This window comes from Hesperophylax consimilis, chromosome 13, assembly GCF_061612785.1.
Source record: "Hesperophylax consimilis isolate HC1 chromosome 13, BYU_Hcon_1.0, whole genome shotgun sequence".
Classification (NCBI taxonomy): Eukaryota; Metazoa; Arthropoda; class Insecta; order Trichoptera; family Limnephilidae; genus Hesperophylax; species Hesperophylax consimilis.
The window spans coordinates 35,697,264-35,714,162 of record NC_142848.1 but is presented as its reverse complement, the minus strand read 5'-3'; the positions used below and the strand labels follow the sequence as shown (position 1 = coordinate 35,714,162).

Here is a 16,899-nt window from a genome sequence, read left to right as displayed (position 1 = left end):
AAATCCCCCTGTTATAGAGACTATTGGTCATCGTCCCCTGATTTACACGACCCCTATATTTCAAGATTTATGACAGTCCATAGGTTTGGCTGGCTGTTGTCAAACCTTCATCTCAACGACAATTCATTGATGCCTGCTAGAGGTCAACTTAATTTCGATAAATTATATAAAATAAGGCCTTTGTTGAACTGCTTGTCAGACACCTTTGATCGAAATTACAAGCCATCACCTACTTTGGCAATTGACGAAAGCATGGTCAAATTCAAAGGCCGCAGCACATTGAAGCAATACATGCCCAAAAAACCCATTAAAAGAGGCTATAAGATCTGGATGATGTGTGCAGAAAATGGATACAACTTAAAATTTGAAATATACACAGGAAAAATTGGTGACTACGCTGAGTCTAACTTACGGCCAAGAGTTGTCTTAAATTTTTGTCAATCTATTCAAGGTCGTAACTACACAGTTTACTTTGATAATTATTTTAATTGCTACCCCCTACAAAACAGCTGAAAGATATGAATATTCGCTCATGTGGAACTGTCCAATCAACCAGAAAATATTTGCCTAAGATGAAGGATGATAAAAACCTAAAAAGAGGTGAATATGACTGGTACGTGAGTGATACAGGAATTTCCATGATAAAATGGAGAGATAGAAGAGCTGTACACCTCCTTTCAAACTTTCACAACCCAAAGGATGCCATGCATGTCAACCGTAAAGAGAAAACTGGTGAGATCACAAGGGTGCCATGTCCGTTGGCTCTAAATAATTATAACAACTGCATGAATTATGTGGACAAGTTTGATCAAAAGAAGGCGGTTTACTTGATAAACAGAAAGTCTAAATCATGATGGGATCGTTTATTTTTCCACTTTTTAGATGCAACAATTGTAAATTCTTACATTGTTTACACAGAGCTCTGCAAGTTGGGTAAGGCTGACAAAGACAATCCATTGAGGCTCAAAGATTTCAGGAGGCAAGTTTACAGAGGACTTTTGGCTGAAGAGGAGCTGAAATGCACCAAAAAGCGTGGGTTCACATCGGAGGTGGTGGAAATTAGGAGACATAAGCCTTACGTGGACCCTGAAATACGTCTGAAAAATAGCGCCCACCGGCCAGAACATACTACTTCACGTCGTTGTGCGAATTGTAGTACAAAAGACAGGCTCATACGTTCCAACTGGATATGTTGTGTTTGCAAAGTACCCCTTTGTGTAAAAAAAGATAAAAACTGTTTTGAAAATTTCCACAATTAGTCATATAAAATGGCCTTTTTTATTTCTAATAAACTTTTGATTTGAACCTAATATTTTTTTCCCATGTGTACTGTGGTATAAAATTTTGACCACCTCATTCCTGAAAAGCCTTCAGTCCAATTTTTTTTAAAATATTTTTTCCTCGTTATTATAAGTTACATCAATTGATTAAAAAAAAAAAAAAGGTAAAAAATAAGAAAAAAAAGTTCGTACCTCAAGGAGTTAAGAGCAGTTGGGACTCTTGAACGATATTCTAAAAAAATGTAAATCGAATGTGAGAATGCAGATGGAAACTCACCCTAGATTTCTCGAAAATATATTTTTGTTTCATTACATTCAAAGTATTTCATAAAAGTTGAAAATACATCATGTGGGCATTCTACCAGTTTTTTTTATTAATATATTAGAAGCATTTAAAAATATATATTATTTGGTAATGAGAGCCGCACTGGGTGGTTACCCGTGTTGAGGTGCATACCAATGTAGATAAGAAAATATGTGGAGTCTAAGTAATTAATTTATATATTATGTAGATAGAACGGTCAGTGGCTAAGTTTGCATCGCGTATGGATCCCATCCAGACGTCGTGTGTTCACTTCCTCGGCTGGATAAGTCCTCCATCACAACACAAGCAAAAATTTTCGCTTAATATGGTGGCAGTAGGAGATTTTCAAATATTGACAGGTTAAACGTAATACGGGAATGTTTGTCTCAACAAAATTACAATAATATTAATGAAATAAAACAATATTTTTTGTTTAAAACCACGAATTTTTTATTAATTTTAAGACCGACCGGTTTCGCTTCACTCGAGCATCGTCAGGGTACAAAATTAAACTAATCAACAATACAAAATGTGTCATTATATATATACATACAGAGGGAGAGAGAAAGTAAAACCAAAATGAAACAACAATATATTAAAAGAAAACGATTAGTGTATATAAATATTATAATAATAGAGAATGGGCATTAATAATTGTAAGGTGATTAAGGGATACTGGGAATTTTACAGTTAACAGGGAATATTCCCAGTATTGGGCTTAACACTTAAGGCATGTAAAACTAAAAAATTCCACGATGATTCATATCACAAAGTAAAAAATTTTTTAACTAAAAACCCCAAATCTCCAAAATTATATGGTTTTATTAAAATTCATAAAATTTCAACCCAATTAGACCAGTAGTATCATGTTGTAATGCCCCAAATTTTATAATATTGTCATAAAACATTTTATAATATTGTCATAATACTAACGTGTTTAATAATACCAATGTTTTCACTCCTAAATACACAATTAAAAACTCATTTACATTAGTAGAAGAATTGAATGATTTGGTTCTCCCTAATAATTGTAAACTCATTTCGTTTGACGTGGTTAATTTGTTTCCTAATGTTCCCATTGGGGTAAGTAAATGTTTAATATCAGACTTATTAAATACTTCTAATTTATCCAAAGACTTTATAAAGTTATCAAAGTAACAACGAGAATTGTACAGTTCACACGCATAATATTCTGTCTCGCAAAAAAACAAAATTTAAAGAGTTCTACCGAAAGTTTTAGTGAAAATTCCATTCCTTGAAATGCTTAAGCATTAAAGTCAGAATAGTGCATTATTTTGTTCACGATTAACCATCACATAATAACTCGAAACGAATAATACAAAACAGTCAAGTGCACCAAATATATTTGCGACATTATTCAACGCGAACTGTGTGGGTAGCGGATACCAAACGCTCTCCGCATACAGTGCATAGTGTATTGCAGTGTATTGGCCAGAGGTACCTACTCGCTATCATTCATAGCGGTTACTACAAGCGCAGCGGAAACAAGGCAGTCCCACCAGCCATATCTTCAATTAAAATTTTACAATTTTTTTTATTTTTTTTTATTTAATATGGACACTCAGGCTTATATTTCACTGGCGAAGGATGCAGTCAACTTATTGACCAATATGATAATGGAGCCTAACAATAAATTTACAAAGGAGCAGATCGCTAAAATAATACCTAGAACAAACGATGTATTAGGAACCATCGCTCAAATGGCAGTAAAAATGGCAAACCTTGAGGGCGAGTTAACAGCTCTAAAAACTTCTAATCCAAATGTGTGCTCCCCACAAGCCCAAACCCAAACCGTGTGCGAAATCCTCGCTGAAATGAAAGAACAAAGCTACAGAGACAAAAATCTAATTATTCATAACATTCCGGAGAATACTTCATCATCTCAGACTGAATCAATAAATAGTGATATCGCAGCAGTTAAGAAAATTATCTCCGATATGGATGCCTCGACAACAAACCTTGACATAAAAATCTACAGATTGGGTATTCGGAAAACTGACAAACCGAGAAGTATAAAAGTCGAATTTCCGGAAGCTAAATGGCCGAAAATTCTACTAAAAAAGAAAGACACTCTGAAAAATCATATCCGAATTTATCAAGACCAGTCTTTTCTACAACGTAAACATTTAATAGATTTAAGAGAAGAACTGGAAAAAAAGAAGTCTTCAGGTGAAACATATATCACAATAAAATATATTAATAACAATCCTACAATCGTTAAAACGATCCCAAAAAACTAAACACTAAAATTTCATTATACTATCAAAACCAACGAGGAATTCGGACAAAACTACAGGACCTGAAAACAAACTTACCAACCTTGAACCACGACTCCTACGCCTTCACTGAGACTTGGCTTAATAAAAACATTGAAGCTTCCGAATTGGGCTTCTTTAATCACACAGTATATAGAAAAGACAGAAGCGAAAGCATTAAAACCAGAGGAGGAGGTGTATTGTTATCCATAAACAATAGACTCAAATCAAGAAAACTCAAGTGCATACATACACACCTTGAACAATTATTCATCATGGTGTCCACCAAAAGTGAAAAAATCATCATTGGCTGTATCTACATTCCCCCATCTTCCGACGCCCAACTATACAAGGACCACTACTTCGAAATCGAAACAATCAGAAAAAAATTTCCTGGCGCCACCATGATTATGACAGGAGACTACAATCTGCCAAATGTCATATGGGACATAGATAACAATAAAACTTCTACCACGGACAACATCAACCATGGTTCTCATGAGATAATCGAGATGTCCAATTTTCTAAATCTACGACAGTTAAACTATGTACTCAATATTAATTCTCGTCTTCTCGACCTAGTTTTTTCAAATTCTTTATTTGTTAAAGTATTCGCATCTAATGAATCTATACTCCCAATAGACAAATATCACCCCTCTCTACTGATTGAATGCAACAGTTCAATTAAAAAAATAAATCCATCAGCATCAACAAAATTGAACTTCTTCAAAGCCGATTATAATCAAATCACTAATCTTTTATCTTCAACTGACTGGAACTTCTTGGACACTGAAGAAAACATAAATGAAATGGTAGATAAATTTTATTCAATTTTAAATAAATCTATTGATTCGCTTGTACCTGTCTCAAAAATGTATGTACATAACTATCCGAAGTGGTTCAGTAACGATCTCATTAAAATAATTAGAGACAAAAAAATAGCTCATAAAATCTACAAATCAACACGCGATCCTATTGATTACGCTAAATTTAACGAACTCAGAAAGTCAACCAAAAAAATTTCCAAGCAATGTTATAAAAAGTGCATCGACAACTGCGAAGAATCGGCTCTTGCCAACCCCCATAACATCTTTGAATTTTCAAAATTACTTAACAACAATGACTCTGGTATTCCCTCTAACATGTATTTAGATAACAAAATCGCCGATAATTCCCAAGAAGTTGTTAATCTGTTTGCTGAATTCTTCAGTAAAATCTATGCTTCTACAAACAACTCACCAATGCTCGACACCACAACACCTAATAATAATAACATCGATTTCAATCAATGTATATTTGAAGAACGTGATAAAAGAACCAAATTAAAATCCCTTGACCTTAACAAATCGGCTGGTCCTGATAACATTCCACCAATCTTCTTATCGAAATGCTCATCAGTATTGACTTATCCTCTAACTAAACTTTTTAATTTGTCCATAAAAACTGGCATTTTTCCGATAAAATGGAAAACAAGCTTTCTGTCTCCAATATTCAAGAAAGGTGATAAATCTGATATATCCAATTATAGACCTATCTGTATCCAGTCGTCAATCCCGAAAATACTTGAATCTGTCCTGCTCTCTAAACTCTCGCCTGAAATCAATAAAGTAATTTCACATCGACAACACGGTTTTATAGCAAAAAGATCTACTTTAACAAACTTAATGATATATCAGGAATATACAACTAATTCTATGAACAATCGTCTTCAAACAGACGTAGTGTACACAGACTTTAGTAAGGCTTTCGACAAAGTTTCACATAAAATTCTTTTAAACAAACTAAGATCTCTGGGTATAACTGGGCATATTTTAAGATGGTTCGAAAGCTACCTTCACAAAAGAAAAATATCAGTAAAAATCAATTCACATTTTTCACATCACTTTGAAATCTTCACCCACAGGGGTCACATCTGGGCCCAGTGTTATTTTCCTTATTTATCAACAACATAACTTCCATCTTCGATGGAGTTATGATACTTTTATTTGCGGACGATTTAAAAATTTACAAAACAATAACTAATCATAATGACTGTAGCGTATTGCAATCAAATCTTGTGAGGCTACAAGAGTGGTGCACCCTAAATGAACTGTTTCTCAACATTGAAAAATGTCAATCAATAACTTTTACCCGAATCAAAAATCCCATTAAATATCAATATAGCATCAACAACAATGTCCTAAAAAGAGTCGAACAAATTAAGGACCTTGGTATATTATTTGACAGTAAATTAACTTTTGTTCCTCATATAAATGAAATAACCAACAAGGCCATGAAATGCCTGGGGTTCATTCTGAGGACGATAAAAGAATTTAAAACAATTAATTCCTTCAAATTGCTTTATACTGGGTTGGTAAGAAGTAATTTGGAGTACAACTCAACAATCTGGGCTCCATTTTATAAGACTCATCAGCAAAAAATCGAAAGAGTACAACATAAGTTTCTAAGGTTTATTAATTACAAACTTGGAATACCAATCGAAGAACTTAATTATACATATCTAATGAAATTACTAAACCTAAGCGATTTAACTACAAGACGCACAGTGAGTGACTTAGTTTGTCTTTTCAATATATCAAATGGCAACCTGGACGCCCTAGATTTAACGAGCTTAATTAATTTGCGTATACCTACCCGTGATACTCGTTTAAATGCTCTATATTTTGTTACCAAATCTGCCAATAATTACTTTGTAAACTCTCCAATTCAAAGGCTTCATACACTTGGAAACAAATATAGTTCAATCGATGTCTATCATTTCCAATCGGTTTACAAATTTAAAACCAAAATATTAGAACTTTTAAATTAAAACAATAAACATCTAGCTATTGCACTTCTTATTGAATTATTTCTTCAAGATTGACAAAACAGGTTTATACCTACAAACTATCATGTTTAGATTTGCTTTTTGCTTGGTTTTATATGTCTAAAGGTTAATGTTATATTATTGCTTTACTATTCTTTATTTAGAATCTTCACAATATTTTTTTTAAATAAACTATGTAAAATGGCTGACCGATCGCCCTCGATTTAGCAGGCCACTACAACCAGTCAAATGCAGTAAGTATATCTGTTAACAATACTACCAATAATTATTTCGTTAGCTTTCTAACTCAAAGGCCTCATAAACTATGTGTCGTATTGTATCATGTTACTGCTGCCACTACCTAGCATTTACATTATTTATTAACTAATTTAAGTCTGTATAACATAGGAGTAGGAATATTCTTATTTTTGTACTTTTTACTTGCTGTTATTATATGGATATGGTTATATCTATTTTTTCTATTATTTTTGTGAACTTGCTATCTTCAGAATATTACTTTTTTATGAACTATGTATGTAAAAACCCAATGGGCGTTTAAATAAATAAATAAATAAAAATAAATAAATGATCTCACGTCGTTATTTAACATGTGTCAAAACTAAACAAGTCAAAACTATTTCCAATTTAATAATGTTATATATCAGCAAAAAGAAGGTTTACCTATGGGTGCTCCCACTAGCCCTTTGATTGTCGATATATTTATGAATAACTTGGAGAGTAAAATACTTGCCAGTAAAATACCACTTATAAAAAACGTCTTTCTGTGGAAAAGATATGTCGATGGCATATTTTGTATATGGACAGGCACGGAACGTCAGCTAAATTCCTTCCTCAACCTTATAAATTCTTATCATAAACATATTAAATTTACATTAGAGATAGGCATTAATTTATCCTTAAACTTCCTAGACCTATCCTTATCTCTCATAAATAATAAAATCGATTTTAACATCTTTCGGAAACCTACCTACACCGATATTGTCATACATAATACATCCAATCATCCTTTTTCATACAAACACTCATCATTTCACTCAATGGTCCATCGCTTGGTCACGATTCCATTAACTAATATTAATTTCTCTAACGAATTATCAATAATTAAAAAAATAGCGTCTAATAATGGATACGATCCAGATTTTATTGATAGAATTTTAAGTAAAAAACTTAAACAATTAGCAGTTAAAAACTTCTTATTCGCGACTCCACATTATATTAATAATAATTATCTTTCTTTCCAATGGCGCCGTATTCTATTCATTAATCATTTGTCTTCCTGCAGTATAGTTAACCTTCCTTCTGAAGTCAAACCGGCGTTTTATACCAACAACAATTTAGGTAAATTTTTAGTCAATTCTAAAGATAAAGATGACACACTTAGTCATGCAGGAATTTATAAATTAAATTGTAATAATTGTCCAGCGTTTTATATCAGGAAGACAACGCGCAATGTCAACATTAGGATTAAAGAACAGCTTAGATGCCTAAATAGCAATGGCTTTTCAGAGTTTGCCAATCATCTTATTGAAAAAGATCATACCTTCAATAAAAGCACCGGTGCTAAGATTCTCCATAAAAAAGACCATAGTAACAAATTGAATAACCTAGAAGCACTAGAAATAAAGAAAGCCATTAAAACCAAAAGTTTAATTCTGAATAATCAATTAGATTTGTCAAAAAGCCCAATACTGGGAATATTCCCTGTTAACTGTAAAATTCCCAGTATCCCTTAATCACCTTACAATTATTAATGCCTATTCTCTATTATTATAATATTTATATACACTAATTGTTTTCTTTTAATATATTGTTGTTTCATTTTGGTTTTACTTTCTGTCTCCCTCTGTATGTATATATAATGACACATTTTGTATTATTGATTAGTTTAATTTTGTACCCTGACGATGCTCGAGTGAAGCGAAACCGGTCGGTCTTAAAATTAATAAAAAATTCGTGGTTTTAAATAAAAAATATTGTTTTATTTCATTAAAATGTTAAACCACAAAGTGATTGCTTTCTACGAAAATATAATATTAATGTTTTGCACTTCTACATTAGTGATATACATGTATATTTAATTCTGCAATCTTCAACTCCTTTGTTGGTAGTCATATGATTTACTTCTCAATGTTAGTAGAAGCATGAATTCGACGAAAGGAAAAGAAAATATAGTAGAAGCCTTTAACTCTGGTTACATCGCAATCGTGGAGCAAGTCGAGAGTTCTCGGGACACCCTGAATAACTGATGATTACGGAGGTGATAACAATATCAGGTACTCAAATATACGGAAAATGTCAACACTTTCAAAAGCGCAAACCGCAAAACCTTGTAGAATGTTATCAACATTTTAGGGAAACAGTTTAGCTTTAAAATAAGAGTAAGAATAAAGGTAACAGAAGAGGAAATTTGTTAAAAAAATGGTACAAATTCCTGATTCAGGTATTTATAATGTTAATTGTCTTTTAAATCAGTAGAAAATTAAGGATAAAGCGTACATGAATTGAGATTTTCACCGCCGGAAGTCCATGTTTGTGTTATTAAGTCGTGTTGCGCTTTCTTCTTCTTTAGCCAAAAACTGAAATACAGGGACTGAGAAAATTAACGCGTGTAACACGATTCACTTTTACTTTCACAAGTATCTATCCTTTCTTATTCTTTAGTCAGTAAAAGGCGAGAGAAAAAAAAACAAGAAATTCTTTTCACAAGTTGCTTACAATTTTTTTTCATAAAATGCTTTGTTATTTAGAGCTTCTTTCAAATAATTTTCATATTTATTTAGGGGAAAAATCGATCGCATGAAGACGCCTCAATATATAAATTCATTATAAAATTGTTACGTTTCAAATCTCTTGTATTTTTGTGTTTATACGGATTACTTTCGCAGTCTTTTACACTCAAAAATGTAATATTTTGTTATAATTTTAAACTTTTTTACACTTTTAGTACAGAATTTGATATTTTCAAAGCATGTCTCGGAGAGCTCTTAAGCAACTGAAGATTTTCCAAAGATTTGACAAAGCCTCCTCGAAAAAAAATCACTATCCTTTATCCTTTTGGAGATCAAAAGCGATGTCACCGTTAGCACTTCTAAGTTTTATATTTAAGTGCCTAACAATCGTATATTTTTATACATATTATATTGTTTTTTTTCAAGCATAAAATAAGCAAATGCTGACGGCTGTTTAAAAAATTTAGGAAATTTAATAAATTTAAATATTATTAAATATATTTTGTTATACTTATAAGTACCGTTAGACCTTACATGATATACATGAAAAATATTAACATAATAAACTGAACCAATGGGTAACACGGAATCAGTTTTAGAAAAAGGAAATAAAATAAATAAATAATTATGTTGAAAGTGTTGTAGGAGACGTTTAGAAAGTCTGTACAGATACTGAATTTACGATAGGACCTGACACAATTTGTCACGTAATCAGTCTCGGGGAACGTGGAGAGAAATTAAGTGAAGCCGAGTCGATTGTAGAGAAGAATTGATTTTCAAATCTGTATTTACACATGAATCTACTACTAGATAAAACTGATTTTAAACTGGGAAAGTAACTGAATTTAATGCTAAATAAAACACTGTTATTTATTTATTCTTTTTTGGGAAATCGACAGTTTACATTTAATCAGTTTATACATAAGTATTATGGTAAAATAAAACAAATTATGGATTTACTCCTTGTGACTTTAACTGAGACAGCATTTCCAGAAGTAATTTAAATTTTTGAGAAAGGAATATCGATTAAAAAATTTATACAAAACAAAAGATTATATAAAATGAAAAAATTATCAATAATACATTTATAGGCATGGAGAGAGGTTGTAGATATAAATCAAATCATAATAAAGATATAAACAAGATAAATAAAAATTATTCACAAAACATCAGAGAAATATTCATTTATGGACCTCTTGTATTTGGTATGTTCGCAACTGAAAATATCAACCTTAGATAATACGCTAATGTAATTATTGCATAGTCTGTTCAGGCAAGAATTCTGCTTAGAGTTGCTATTATGCTTGTTATATATTTCACTTGGAGACTTGGTTTCGGTTTTTAGTTGAACTGTTTTTTCTTCCGAGATGGTTGTTGAACTGTCTTTACATTAAATCTGGCTTTATATTTATAGGGCAAACTCGGGTCGGGTGTTTACAAACGTGATCCTCCCCTTTAAAGGGCAGTGAATTATTTAGGCATTTTTCCTTTCGGCTTTTGGCCTGCCAAGAAGGATGCAATGTTGTGGGTACAATACTTCTAACTGTGTCAGTTCAACTCACCTAAACCATCACCCTAAACCTCGTTTATTTATTTTACAATAAAATTTACAGTTTTACATATTGGCTTTGATGCTTAGCATTTTTTCTAAGTGCAAAAAATACAATTAGGTGTCAGTTTCAGGTTATTGTTTTAGCATATAGGTACTCATTTTTTCATGTTGATATTTAATTTCTGGTATTATTACGACCAGTTTCCCGTAATTTAGTCCTGCGTTATCATTATCAGTCTGGGCCTTTGGCTTCACCCTCTCAATTTTAAATATAAATTTATTTGAAAATGTTGGCATTATTCTCGACATATATCATACAACTGTAATTAACTATTGGTTTTATATTGAAACGGTATTCGGTAAAAATGATTTCTTTAAAAAAACAACGAGTAAGTAAATCAACGAAATGCTCTTTCCACTAAGCTGCTTTGAAATTTCATTGATCTGTCGAAAACACAAGAAGCCGTCTTGATCCTTTCATTCTATATAGGTAGTAATTAAAATCTCGGACCGGATAACAAAGTAAATGTCGATGTAGGAACATAAACACTGTCAATATTTTAATAAAACGTGCAAATGTTAAAACTCATACATTGAATAAATCCCACCATAATAAAACTTTGATTGAACTCAATGAAGCTTCTTGGACAGTGGCTATGAGCGATGTTCCATTTGAACCGCGCGAACCTCAATTGATGGACTTATATCCTTCGGGACCAGCCTCCGTTCTCGGGACTTCCCTGTAAAGAGTCTAGAGTTAATGATTCCATCTGGGATGGGAGATCTCTGGATGCGGAACGAGATTTTTCCCCAAAGACAAAATTGGGGATTTGATCATTGGGTAGAATATTATTCCGACAGAGGGGGAAGATCCTTTTACAGAATAGAATGCATTCTACGGTATTTTTATTTTTTTTATAATTGCAAACGTATATACTATGTTGTGCACAATCTAACAATCTATCTAGCGTTGCTAGACGTGCCCTAGAAATAAGCATTGTACTTCAATTCACATATTTTTCCATGAAGCGGTGAAAGTTGTTCTTAATTCAAATAGAACGGCGTCATATGCACCTCACATTTTTTAGTTCATTTGCGTGCTTAAAATGTTGCCTGGCTATTGTAGACTTAGGGGTCTTGTATTTACACCTAATATTAATGGATTTTGATTTTATTATATTTAATCTTTGAAGAAAATATTAACTACCATTAAACAAACAGAAAAATCAGAGAAAGATTTGGTCACATCTAGGAACTTAACCCAGGACATCAGCCTCGCCGGGGCATTGCTCTACCACTAGGCTTATTTATTACCCTGTCCTCTTCGGTCATATTTATTTGTATCATACTTTGACCAATAGCTACTAAAATTATCTTCAATTTCTGAATTATGATATATACAGTTTAATATGACTGAAGATGATAGGGTCAAACTTTCTCAGTGGTAGAGCAAAGTTCCGGCAAGGTGGATGTCCTGAGTTCGATTCCTATTTGCGACCGAATTTTGTTTTTTGATTTTTCTGAAAGTCGTTAATAATGCAATTTGATGTGTTACGCATCAAGTTATTCTAAATATTTAAACTTTACTTTAATAAAGATTTAAATAGTATACTATAATTAGCACAGACCCGTGAAAAATCACTGTATATTTTTTATATTCTCGACAAGTACCGTTTTTTTAAGTGTCTGTTGAAATATTATGCTGTAGATTGGCACTTTATCGCTTATCTGAATTTATTTTTCAAACGATCAGTTCCAATTTTTTAAATGCAACTATTACTATACGTCTCCAACTTCCTCTTCCCCATCTCTTCGTAGCTGTTTTCATATCATATCCCAATTTGTATTCCGTAGTGATAATGGTAGGCAGTTGGGACTCTTGCAAAAATAGTAATGGAATTCCTATTACAGACATCTACTGACATTTTGTGGTGGAATTGCATGATTTTAATGAACTTATGTCTAAATGTATGAAAGAGACATCCGTGCATGAAAGAGAGAGCATGATTATGCCGACACGTATAAATGGGTATGTCTGCTTTCGTATTACGTATTTTTACATGTATGCTTGCTTCAGTTAACTTGTACCAGTAGTGTACCAACAATCCATTATTATATGAAGTCTACCCTTCTTAAATGACTCAAAGATCATCCACTAATCTATACCAGAAGTACATCAGGCAGAGGAATAACAAATAGTTACCTACCAGTCCATTACAAGTTGGTGCATTTGAGATCATCACAATTTGGTGCAGTTGAGTTCATCACAATTTGGTGTAGTTGAGTTCATCACAATTTGGTGCAGTTGAGTTTAGCACAATTTGGTGCAGTTGAGTTTACCACAATTTGGTGCAGTTGAGTTTACCACAATTTGTGCAGTTGAGTTAACCACAATTTGGTGCAGTTGAGTTCACCACAATTTGGTGCAGTTGAGTTTACCACAATTTGGTGCAGTTGAGTTTACCACAATTTGGTGCAGTTGAGTTTACCACAATTTGGTGCAGTTGAGTTTACCACAATTTGGTGCAGTTGAGTTCACCACAATTTGGTGCAGTTGAGTTTACCACAATTTGGTGCAGTTGAGTTTACCACAATTTGGTGCAGTTGAGTTTACCACAATTTGGTGCAGTTGAGTTTACCACAATTTGGTGCAGTTGAGTTTACCACAATTTGGTGCAGTTGAGTTTACCACAATTTGGTTCAGTTGATTTCACCACAACTTGGCGCATTATTATAAGGCCTTAAAACTTTTATCCATTTTTTTTTTCAAAATAAACTACAGTGGATTAAAGTTTTAAAGCGTTTTAATAAATGAAAGTTTTTGTTATTGCTATTATTTCTCCATATTTGCGTTATATAACTTTAATGAGGTCTAGTATGAATAGCATTAAACTACAGTTTATCCTAAGATAAATAATTACTATTTACATAGATAAACCAATTAAAACTTGTATTTACAGATGTTACGATATGTGAACAAGTTCAGTCTTGTGGGATAAAATGGGAAATTTTTAATTAAATTCGAAACTTGCAGAGTAAAATAAATATTTAAGTCTGGAGGCAGTGAGACTATGGCATCCCTAACTGTTATGTTGTGAGTCTGAAGGTAGTGTGGGGGAATGATATGAGGAAGAAGAAGGGAAAAAGAACCTGGCTATTCAGATCTGGTCACCAAACACAGCCAAAGCCATTTCAAGCAACGTTTCAATTCTGAATGGCGGTCTTACACCAGGGGGATACTGAGAGTATCTTCCATTCTGCAACGTGCCGCAAATGTTCTTTGTATTATTTTAAATAAGTATTAATTGTAAATGAGTATTATTTTTAATTTGTGATATTTACTCAATAAAATTTACTTGTGCACGCCGGTATTTACCTATTATTAATTCACGGATATTATGATATTCTGAGCTACTTCTGAGAATGATGAAATTAAATTAAAATAGTGTTATTAAATTTATTATTAAATGTTTACAAGTAGGTGTGATACTATGAGAAGAAATTTTGAAGCAAAACACAGATGCAATCATAGTTACATAGATTAGTGTTCATAGAAGAGTTAAGATAATATTTTTTTATTTACGATTTCATAAAAAAATAGGTAAGCCATTAAAACCTGTTGAATTCAAATGAACTATTTAATATTCATAATAATTTAAAAAAATAACTTTATGTTTGAATACCACTTTATTGTGTATATTTATAGGTACGTGATCTTGGGGTTTTCTTGGACTCTAAACTTACCTTTGATAAACACGTTGATTACATTTTCACCAAAGCATCAAAAAGTCTAGGTTTTGTACTGAGAACATGCAAATTTTTCAAAAATACTAAGACATATCTGACTCTCTACAATTCACATGTTCATCCTCACCTGGAGTACTGTTCACCGGTTTGGAACCCGCGCTATATTGTTTATGTTAACAGGTAAGAAAGAGTTCAGGAACGATTTCTCAAATTCCTCAATTTTAAATCATTTAACATATACAACTCTTACAACGAAATCGAGAAACATTTTCGAATCACGAAACTACTCAACAGGAGGATTGTCGCTGATCAGATGCTCTTGTATAAAATTATTTACTCAAAAATTGACTGCCCGGAGTTGCTGAACAAAATAAATTTCCATGCGCCAATTCGATATAGCAGACAAAATACCCTTTTCTACATTGATAAATGCAATACCAATTCCAATCAAAATGAATTTATGCAAAGGACATGTAACTACTATAATAATAAATTAGCAAATATAGACACTCGTGCTGACATATTCACTGCTAGTTACTATCACTACAGAATTTCACATTCTAATTCATATTCACGACTGTTAAATTGATTGTACCTAATATTTTAATATTACTTGCGTGGCAACTTGCCTTATCCCTCTCCTCCCCTTTCCTGTTCCAACCCAAGTCTATTTAAGTATTAATCACATTTATTTTTTCTTCATATGAAGCGGTTACTTTGTGATGTTATTTTATTGCTGTTTATTGTTATACAAATAGGTTTTTATATATTTATTATAGGTTTATCGTTTGTTGAAGTTACATTTGTATTATTATGTTTCTTATTTGCTGCTTTATTCTGTTTTTTTCTATTTATATTAAATATTCTAGTTTACAGGTTAGTTTTATGTTTCTGAATATCTATCCGTGAACATTAATAATTGGTCTTTTTTTTTAAAATTAATTTATAATAAATAAATTCAATAATGTTAGAATAATTGTTAAGTTCTGCAAGTATTTCTGTTATTTTTACAGTTTTAATGTGACAGCTGTTTCGGCTTTTGAGGCCATTATCAAACTGTCGATATGTCCACACGGCGACGACTTATTTATATGATTTTATTTATCCCCACCCATTAAAATTTCTATAATGGTCAAAAATGATTCATTAAGAATTGGAATAACCAAAATATTTGGTAATCCAGCAGTGTTTGCACACCTGTTAAAATTAATGACCTAAGGGTTTTCTATTGTTGGTACGTGGGTGATTATGCTAAGGAATTATATTGTTTGGGTTTTTTGAAAATATTAAGCAGGGGAGGATTGATCATTTTTGTTTGATTATTAATTAGGGTTATGTTTGGATCATTAGTTCTTTTATTTATCTCTAATTGTTCTAGTAAATTTAATCTAAAATCCTTTATTTTTATGTGTAAAGGTTTAGGCTCGTTGTTGTCAAGCGGGACGTGGTTTTTCTCCAAGAGGTGAGCTGCAAATTTTGAATCAATTTTATTATTTTTATAGCAACGCATATGTTCTTTGAATCTAGTTGAAAAGGCTCTCCCAGTCTGTCCAATATAAACGGAATCACAGTCTATATGGTCGCATTTTAATTCATAAATGCCGCTATTTTTAAGTTTAGGGATTTTACTTTTAGAGTTTTTGAGGTTAGTTCCTATATTATTATTAGTTTTAAAAGCAATATTTAGACCACATTTTTTAATTTCTTTCGCTATTTTTAAAGATATTGGACCGAAAAATTCTAAACATGCAAATTTATCTAACTTATTATTACTCACCGGATATATTAAATTGATTTTATTTTTATATTTTTTCTTTCTAATAATTTTGTCGATGTTATTTGCCTCGTAGCCGTTATTAACCGCGATTGTTTTGATTGTTTCTTTTTCTTTTTGATATGCTTTATTTCCTAAGGGAATTTTAATTAATCTATGTACCATTGAACGGTAAGCTGATAATTTATGGGACCAAGGGTGAGTTGAGTTTGCATTTATTGTTGTGTCGGTAAATGTTGGTTTTCTAAATATTTCGAAGGTATGTTTATTATTATTTTTACCGATTGTTAAATCCAAAAAAAATATTTTACCTTTGATCTCGTGTTCTACCGTGAAGCAGATTTTATTATTAATGGTGTCGGCCCAATTCGTAAAAATATCTAACTGTCGGTTGGTGCCTTTCCAACATA

The 16,899-nt window shown here is 32.1% G+C and overlaps 1 protein-coding gene across 1 annotated transcript in view; it reads right to left on the bottom strand.

Annotated features, from left to right (window-relative positions):
- LOC149418913 (diuretic hormone receptor-like) overlaps positions 1–16,899 on the bottom strand; it is a 579,308-nt gene that overhangs the window by 389,453 nt on the left and 172,956 nt on the right. The window lies entirely within an intron of this gene.